We start from the raw sequence: 9,583 nt of genomic DNA, 5'->3' as shown, positions 1-9,583 counted from the left end.
TCTGTTTTAGCACAAGATTAGGGAGATGTTTCCCTCTTCCCACGGTCACACCCATGTCCCCTGGAGCAGGGGGAAGGGGAGGCCTGGCCTTACCTTAGTAATTATGCTGAATCTGAGGAGAAAATATTGGTAGGTCTTATTAATTCTGCCAAAAAGCTGTTTGGCAACCTCCCATCGTGCTAGAAAGACCGAGGCCGTTTTGTTAGGCTGTTAACCTCTTTTCAGTCAGTTCGAGCCAGAAAGCCTTTACTTACCTCTCTTAAGGGTGAAGACTTGCAGAGACGTGGCAGGAGAGAAGCTTCCAGTCAACTGGAGAGGTGGCCACAGAGCTGGGAAGGATCTCCAAAGAAATGAGCTCTAAGAGGCAAAAAAAAGATGTTGTCCTGAGTCATTTAGAGTTTGAGGACTGTGTCTGCTTTATGTTAAGTTCATTTTCCACAGTGTTTCAAGAAACTACTGAAAGAGGGTTTATGAGGGGCAGTCCCCTCACAGCCAGCTTCCACATTTTCCCTTTAAAGACGTCTTCAAAAAAAGCTCCTTTTCACAGGGATCAGCCAGAGAACCCACCTCGAAAGCCAGTTCTTATCGCCCATGCGCATTTATAGGTTGGCAACTAGGTTCAGATCCCCGCATCTTTTACAAAAAGGGGTCACACCTGCGCAGGCCTGGCTCTGGAGGGCTGCAAGGTGTGTTCTGCTGGCCTTGACCGCCATCTTCTGGACAAAGGTGGTACTGCCGCCAGGGAGAGGCCTCTCCTTGGTCACAGCAGCTTCTGGAGCAAACTTGAAAATCAACCAGGGGAGGGCCGTGAAAAAATCACTTTTAACTGCCAAGAAACCAGTAATTGATTTCACGTGCTACAGCAAAGATGCATTGAATGATATACTTCGCTGTTGTTTTTTACCCATGTCCAGTGTGTTTTGCCTTACTCATCGCTCAACAAGCTCATAGTTGATCAATGTGCCAGACGCCATGCTAGGTGATGGGGTGGAGATAAGTTGGATAGTTTCTGTCCTAGAAAAGAAAAAAAAAAACCTAAAGTCTTTTTCTATGAACGTAAAATGTCTCTTAAAAAATTAAGTTAAAAAAAAAAAAAAAAAAAAAAGCCTGAGTTTCAGAAGTCCAGAAACATGAGAGCCAATAGTAACATTTCACTGTGATTAGTGTCATGAGGGAGATGTACCACGGGACACAATACTCAAAAGAGAAAAATCTGCTGGGAGCAGAGAGAGGACATGGTCCCATGGGAACAGAGAAGGTGACACTTGGGGGTGGGCAGCAGAAAGGGAGGGCAGAGAAGGCTCAAGCATGTCTTGCTGAGTCCTACCACTGCCTTCACTCCCTATCATGGTAGGCAGCACTGTTAGTAGGACCCTGGTAACCGGGACCCTTGCAGGGTGTCTAGAGAAGGGGAGAGATGGAAAGTTATGGGGTCTGGTTGGAGATGACTTGAGGGGGCTATCAGGCCCCCAGCTCAGCCCACGGGTGTGGGACAGTGAGCCCTAGGGCCAAGAGGAAGTAAGACACCAGATTGGCTTTGGTCATCAGTTTACCACTTCACAGCCGCGACATGGGCAAATCGCTGAACTTCTGTGAGCCACAGCTGCCTCCCGCACAAATAGGGGTGATGATAATAATCCCTCCAGAGGGGAATTAAATGTGGCAATGCACACATGCGGAGCCCCAGCCCAGGCCTAGCACACACAGCCCTTCATAAATGACTGGCTGTGGTGGGGGCAGGGCATAGTGCCAAGGTCCTAGTGTGGCTCTGTAGAGCTCTGTGCTCACCTGTTCCCAGAGGCACCCTCACACCTGCCAGATATTTATGATGTATTCCTTCCCTCTCCACCCCCAAAGTCCTCCCTGGAACACAGACATCCACAAAGCCAGTGTAGACATTTGGGTTGCCACCAGGAATTCTCTGGATCTGGAACCCCTTCCAAGGGTCTTGTGGGTCAGCTTTTCTGGGTGGCCTTCTGATAATTCTGCAAATGGTCAGAATTAGGAATCTCTGGAAAACGGAGCTGAAAGCCTCCCAGTGAGGACAAGCTGGACCACAAGGGGGCAGTATTGGCCAACCCCTGCTTCACAGAGTTGGTTCCCCACCTCTTGTCGCCAGGGAGGAGGAGGATGGAGGGGGACAAAGATGAGGAGAGTAAAGGTCTTTCCCGGAATAAATTTGTTTTATGTTAACTTATGTGAAACGAAAGAAGAGTATCAGATGAAACATTCAAGGAGGATTTTTGAGGGCAACTTCAACAACGTGAGGGGAGACCTTCCATCGCCTCATTCGGCACACTCCAAAAGGCCAGCTGGGGGCAGTTCTAATAGCAGACGCACCACCACCTGCAAGCCCACCTGTCTTCAAGTGGAAACAAGGATAATGGGCCTGTAGGAAGCAGGGCAGGCCTAAATTGCCCCAGTTTTTACACACAGAGGCTGCATCTTTGGAGTGTTTCAATGACTTACTGAGATTGTGGCTTAGCCAGTGGCACAGCTTGGGCCAGAACCCCAGGACCCCTACTCACCAGTGCAGAACATTTTCCACTGCACTCCACTGGTCCTCTTCTCTGACCCCAAATGGATTCTCGTTGTTATTGAGAGCCACTGTGGCCCAGGCTCCATAGCCCTTTCAGCTCTCCACAGGGTCTCCATAGCCCTTTCAGCTCTGAATGATGAAAATCCAGAATCTTAGCCTTAAGAAGGTTCTCCACTGGAATATTCCTCCCATCAAGAGCTTGAACCTGGTTAGAGCACAAGAGCACCTATATTTGGGTTTCTCTGAGGTCACCACAGGTGGGCTTTGCTTGAACAAGCCCAGTATATGAATGGCCATTGGATTTGCATATGTTGTAGACTGGGGGAAAGGAGCTTTGTGAAATGATGCACAAAATTCCTTGAAATGGCAAAGTTCCTGCACCCATCATCCTACTTCCCAAGCATTTAAAATAGAGTTAAAGGGACAAGGGTTTAATTTACACCCAGCTGTGTGTGAATCCCTCGATTGCCAACTCACCCACATCAAAGTCGAGGGATCAAACAGGAAAAGTGGGTAGGAAGTGAGGCCTCTGGTTCGGCTGGGCGTGTAGAGACAAACAGGAAAAGATAGTTCCTTGACCTTCTGGTCTGCCTGCCTATGTTACGCTCACTAGCCAGAAGGGAGCCACAGCCTGGCCAGGGGCCAGGGGCCACACTAACCCATTCGGTGCCTACCGTGAGTGAAGCAGTATGCCCTGCCCGCACCAAGCCTCTAATCTAGGGGGAGAGCTGAAACAAACACCAGATCATGTTAACACCAAGCAGCCAGAGACACAAAGCACACAGTTTCACAGGTGGCAGTGGCTGGGATGGACCCCAAAGGTTGCAGGGACTTTCATAGTCAGAGATAAAGGAGAGAGCATTTTATAGGCTGACAAAAGTGCCAGCAAAAAGCCTGGAAGGAAGGAAGGCTAGGCTGTTTTTAGGGAACAGAGAGAAGCACCCCTTCTGTCTCCATCCAGATGATGTATTCCACAAAGATAAGAACTGCATATGATGATCCTTAGTGCTCCCATCAGTAACTAGCACAGGGTCAGGAACCTGGAAGGGGCCAGTTATTGTTTTGGGTGAACTTCTCAAAAGACAGGACATTCCCCCAGGGCATTGGAGTAGCTATGTTGAAAGGGAACTGAATTCCTCGAACTGCACACACTGCAGTGTTACTGCCTCTGAGCTGCAATTCTACCTTTCATTGCCTTGGTCTTGGTACTGAAGCCGGAGTTTATAAACATTCCTCTTGCCCGTGCGCGATGTTATGCTTTGTCAGTAGAGGGCGACGGAGAGACGTCACAGGAAAAGGTGAGTCTTTTCTTGATCCCTCAATGCTGCAATGCTTGCTCGTGGGCACATCCGGTGACACTAACCTCTCGAGAGTCTCAGGGGCACCTAAGCGACAGCTTCACAACAAGCTGAGGTTCTCTCCAGTGACATTCTGGTAAGTTCAACACCGAACCCTAGGTGAGTAGTGAGTGCTGTTGGCCCCCCACTAGGCAGTTTCCTGCTTACCAGCCTTGACCTACTTGACCTTGGCTTTAGTGAACTTTTATACTGTTCAGTGGCACCAGTCACACCCTCTCCAATGAGACCTGAATCTCAGCTTTAGAGAGACACCTCTCCCATTTTATTCCTTCCTATATGTTTAGAGTTCTTTTTAGCTCTAATTAGTCAATCTCCTGTCACTAGGTAATAATTCTTGATAGTCTACCTTCCCTGTTGGAATTACCATGTGGTTTCTGTCTCCTGATTAGGCCCCGATGGATAAAACACTCACACACATATATACAGACTCTTTGGAGGGGCTCCTTGCTCCCTCCTCAGATGGATTCTCCCCCCTCATAAATCCTCTGAGCATCTTGAGTCACCTTCTCCTCTTGAATATCCCTGGTATCAATCAGGCTTCCACCAGGAAGACAGGAACCATCCCAAGTATTTCAAGCAGGAAGGAATTTAATACAGGGACTCTGGTACTTAACAGTCTCCGCCTGTTCCTAACTGTCCCTGTGGGCAGGTGACTTGGCCTCTCTGAAACTCAGTTACCACTTCTATAAGGATAGAGATAAAAATAACACCTAACTCATATGGTACCTCTGAAAACTTATATAAAATAGTCCATGAAAAACTCCCAGGGCCTGGTACATGGTTAGTGCCCAAGAACTATAAGCTATTATTAGTGTTACTATTATAATCCTCTAAATGTTCCAGCACATCTGAGCTGAAGGGTCCCAAAGCCACATCACTGTATCTGAGGCAGCCAAGAAGGGAAGAAGACATTTCAGCAGTAAGAATTCCATCCCCAGTTGAAGTAAAGACTGGGGAGGGAGTCAGAGGGTAAGAGGATGATGTGTAGGCTGGATATGTCCCATTGGCTCCAATCCCTGCCTGTCCTCAACCAGAACGAGTTTTATACCCTAAACTTCCTTCACATACACTGAGCACAGCTCTCTCACCCAGATTCCTTTTAAAATTTTTAATTGAAAATGTAATATATGCATATGATTTTTTTAAACGTCAGAGTACAAAATGCTATGCAGTCAAGAATGTCTCCCTCCCACACCAAACCCCCAGTCCGTCATCTCTCCCACCTCAGAGACAGTCACCATGAGCCAATTTACTATGTGTATTTCCAGGCATATTTTAGGCATATACAAATATAATATGTTTTCATATTTTAATACATACGGGAACACCATTTTTGCTTTTCCACTGAATAATATATCTTGGAGAGCGTTCCATATTTGCACTGATGCAGCTCCCTTATTCATTTTTTTCTTTCATCTTATTCTTTTTTAAATGTGCATAGTATTCTTGATATGGATACAGCACTAAGTATTTAACCAGAGCCCTTCTGGTGGAAATTTTATTTCTCCCCGGTCTTTTCCCGTCATAAACAATGTTGTCAAAAGTTATCTACTGTACATAATGACTTCTTTATTTTTATGAGGTAGAAAAATCATCTCACCTCTTAGAGTTGGAGATCCAAAGGCCATCCTTATGGTCTAACATGACCATGTTAGGAGCTGAGAACCTGCATTCCAGACCCATCTCAACTAATCATGTCCTTCACACCCGGGCACCAATTTCTTCACCTCCCTGTGTCACTCAGGTTCCTTGCTTGTCAGGCAATAGTGGTACCTGCGTTCAATGGCCTCACAAGGGCATTCTGAGGACCAAATGAGACAAGGTGCATGAAAGCTGGTGACCACTGTGCTAATCCACAAGCCTCTAACCAGGTTATTGGCCAAACCTACAGTTGATATGTTGCTCGAGGACTGTGCCCATAAATCCTCAACATGCTGCCTGGGGCACCCAGTGCTCCCTCTAAAGGAAACGTACCCTCCCACCCCACCCCACCCACACACACACAGCTCCTGCTTACGGACAACCCTAGGCTGCTGTGCACTGTGTGTCCCTGCTCTCCCCAAGCTTCCACTTCACCTCGGGACTGAACCCGGCTGAGGCACACTGACCACAGGCTCCCCAGTGGCTAGAATGAGAAGCGGTGCCCAGACAACCCAACTCATTCTGACTCTTGTCTTTGGAAAAGTCTACTAGGAAGTCATGAGTGACTAAGATAGTTAGGACAAACATAAGACGGAATACACAGTGAGAGGCCGTGCAGTCAGGGCCCTGGAGGGCCACTAGAAGCCACAGTTCCTGAAACGAGTTAGCTGAATACACAGAAGCTATGAGGTAGGAAAGAAGTGGAGAATGCTGGTAAAAAGAGGACACAGAGAAGCAGAACCACCAGAACCAAAGCATTCTAACAGTGACCAGCTCAGCTGCTGAAGCCAACATGACAAGGCCCTGGTGAGGCCCCGTCATCCAAGTCCCTGTTGGGCTCCCGTATGATCCTGTCTCCCTCGTTCCCTCATGTGACTTTACCATACCCTGCCTTTCCCTGGGCACAGCAGAGGAGGAAAGACCCTCTTCGTGCTGCCAGGAGTGTGAAACCAGGCCAAGGCTTGTGAGACCCATATCCCCAGCTTCCTGCAGAGTCCCCTAAAGGACAGGTGTGTGAAGATCTTACCTCGGGGCAGGGGAAATGGGAGTCATAGATTCCATTTTGCTTTAGAATATACTGCTTTGCTGAAATTGATGCAGCTACATGGAGGTCAGCCTCCTGGGAAAAGGTCAGAGTGGAGAGGGCAGAGAGCAGAAATGGAGAGGAAAATGGATAATAATTAGCAATTGAGATTTTGCTCATGCAGATCCTTCCCTCTTGCCCAAATTCCACCCACCCTTCATGTCACCTCTTCCACTAAGCCCTCCCTAGCCGCTCCAACCATATTAGCATTGGTCTTCTTACTAACATGACTACATTGCCTTAAGGGCCCCAACTCTTCATCTTGCCCTCTAGCCATACCACATATATTTTTTACCATACCTTTCACTGTATGTCTTTCCAGTTCTTCCCACTAAAAAGGCAGAGTACATTTCTCCCACCTTTGACTCCCATCTTTGCAGGTAGTGGGCAAACCACATGGGTTTGGCCATATGACCACCTTATATTATTGGCCAATGCCAATAGCTCAAGATGGAGGTGATGATGTGCCAGTTCCAAGGACCCTTGTGCTTCTTCCACTGCCATGAAAAGAGCATGCACAGGCTAACCCACTGTTCCCAAGAGGAGGATGAGGGACATGTGGAAGGAAGTTGCCTTGGGCAAGCCCCCTGGTTGAGCCCAGCCTAGATCAGCCAATTCTTAGATACCTGAGCTAAACGCATGTTTATTGTTTTATACCACTGAGATTCTATGGTTGTTTGATAGATAGCTAATACAACTACCCATAACACTTATTATGCTTTTTAGTACTTGGTGATTTTTAAAAAATTTATTTGAGAGACAGAGAGAGAGCTGGGGAGGGGAAGAGAGAGAGAGAGAGAGAGAGAGAGAGAGAATCCCAAGCGGGCTCACACTGCTAGCATGGGGCTCGAATTCATGAACTACGAGATCATGACCTGTGCTGAAATCTAGAGTCAGACACTTAACTGACTGAGCCACCCAGGCACCCCAGTACTTGGTGACTTTTAATGACAGTTCATTATTTGGTCACACATAATTGTTTCTTTGGGTAGCTCTCTCCTAGTTAAGATCGCCAGATTTAGCAAATAAAACTGCAGGATCCCCAGTTAAATTTGAAGTTCAGAAAAACAAGGAATGATTTTTTAATATAAGGGTGTCCCATGTAATTTTTAGAACATATTGATACTAAAAACTATCTAAAATTCAAATTTAACTGGGCATCCTCTATTTATCTAGCAATCCTACTTCTAGTGCTTAAGGCAGTATCAACATCTTACACAATAATCTTGACATAGTTCTGGTCACCATTAAAGTGCTGGGAGAGAAGAGCCATGGTTTTCAAACTGTAAGATTTGCAAGATGGCAGAACTTAAGCACTTTCTCCTCTCTAGTGACAAACCCACTATGATCATGGTGATGATGATGACCATTGCCTTAGCCCCTGTAGAGGCAGGTAGCAGGCAAATATACTTTCTTGTCTTCATGTCAGTGCCACAGTGTAGGGAAGTGGCTAAATCTTACCCCCATTTCTAAATGAGTACACCGAGCACCAGACAGATAAAATAACTTTCCCTTGGACAACAGCTAGGGAGAGTAGTAAAGCTAAAACTCAAACACAATCCTTTCTCTTTCCGTAATGCAATTTTGCCTCCAACTACCAAAAATGCTTTTTGTCATTTTCACAAAACTGAAGAGGGCAAAGTACATTCCCCAGTCTCCCAGTTTCTTTGCTGGTCTCCCTCAATCCATTCTATGAATAATGGGAGTTGTACCAGTGTGCTAGGGCTCCCACGACAAAGCGCAAAGCAGCACAGACTGGGTGACCTGAACAACAGAAATGTATTTTCTCACTTCTGGAGGCTGGAAGTCCAAGATCAAGGTGCCAGCAGGGCTGGTTCCTTCCGAAGGCTGTAAGGGAAGGGTCTGTTCCAGCCCCGTAGTGGCTAATTTTGTCTGCACCTGACTGGGCCATGTGATACCCAACTTCTCAGTGTGTGTGAGGGTATTTCTGGAAGAGATTAGCATTTAAATTGGAGGGCTGAGTAAAGCAGAAGGCCCTACCGATTGTGCATGGGCATCATCTCATCCTTTGAGGGCCTGAATAGAAAAAAGTGGGAGAAAACTAAATTGGTTCTCTCTGCCTGAATGCTTGAGCTGAGACATCGGTCTTCTCCTGGCCATGGACTGGGACTGGAATTCACACCACCAGCTTTCCTGGAGGTCCCACTGGCAGCCAGCAGATCATGCCACTTCTTCACGTGAGCCAATTCCTTATAATAGATCATATATATGTGTGGCCCCTATTGGTTCTGTTTCTCTGGAGAACACTGACTACTAACACAAGGCCTCTCTTCTGGGCTTGTAGATGGGCTTCTTCTCCCTTATGTTCACACCACCTTCCTTCTGTGCGTGTCTGTGCCCAGATTTCCTCTTCATATAAGGACATCAGTCATACTGGATTAGAACCTACCCTAATGACCTCATGTTAACATAATCACTTCTTTAAAGGCCCTATCTCTAAATAAGGGCACATTCTAAGGAACTGAGGGGTAGGGCTTCAACATATGAATTTGGAGGGGAGACACAATTCAGCCTATAACGGGGTTTGTGGAGCCAACTGTAACTCATCCCAATACAGTCTGCTTTTAAAAGAGGGACCCTAGCGGGAGGTGGGGGGGCGGCCTGTGGGGCCCAGTCAGTTAAGCGTCTGACTCTTGATTTCGGCTCAAGTCACGATCTCATGGTTTGTGAGCTCGAGCCCCGCGTTGGGCTCTGTGCTGCGCATGGAGCCTGCTTAGGATTCTCTCTCTCCCTCTCCCCTCCCCTCCTCAATCAATAGCCATACATACATACATACATACACACATACATACATATAAAAGAGGGCCCCAAGGGAAGAGATTTCAAATGATGGAACTTTGGGTTTCAAGTGGTGGAATTCTAGTTTCTAAAGCAGTCCCTAGGGTGGCAAAGACTCATCCTGCAGTTCTTCATACTGGACCTCAAGGGTGTGTCACACCC

General features: G+C 47.0%; 1 long non-coding RNA gene across 1 annotated transcript; it reads right to left on the bottom strand.

Annotated features, from left to right (window-relative positions):
* Positions 1 to 260: 260 nt before the first annotated feature.
* On the bottom strand, positions 261 to 9,563 carry LOC144615921 (uncharacterized). Its single transcript, XR_013554638.2, has 6 exons — positions 9,436 to 9,563; positions 6,566 to 6,658; positions 5,498 to 5,698; positions 2,529 to 2,744; positions 656 to 1,014; positions 261 to 357 (listed from the first exon to the last, which is right to left on the bottom strand). It is a non-coding gene; the product is annotated as an uncharacterized LOC144615921 (long non-coding RNA).
* Positions 9,564 to 9,583: the final 20 nt, after the last annotated feature.

The sequence above is a fragment of the Panthera onca genome, chromosome A3, assembly GCF_046562875.1.
Source record: "Panthera onca isolate mPanOnc1 chromosome A3, mPanOnc1 haplotype 2, whole genome shotgun sequence".
In the NCBI taxonomy this organism is placed as follows: Eukaryota; Metazoa; Chordata; class Mammalia; order Carnivora; family Felidae; genus Panthera; species Panthera onca.
This window is presented reverse-complemented; position numbering and strand designations above follow the sequence as displayed.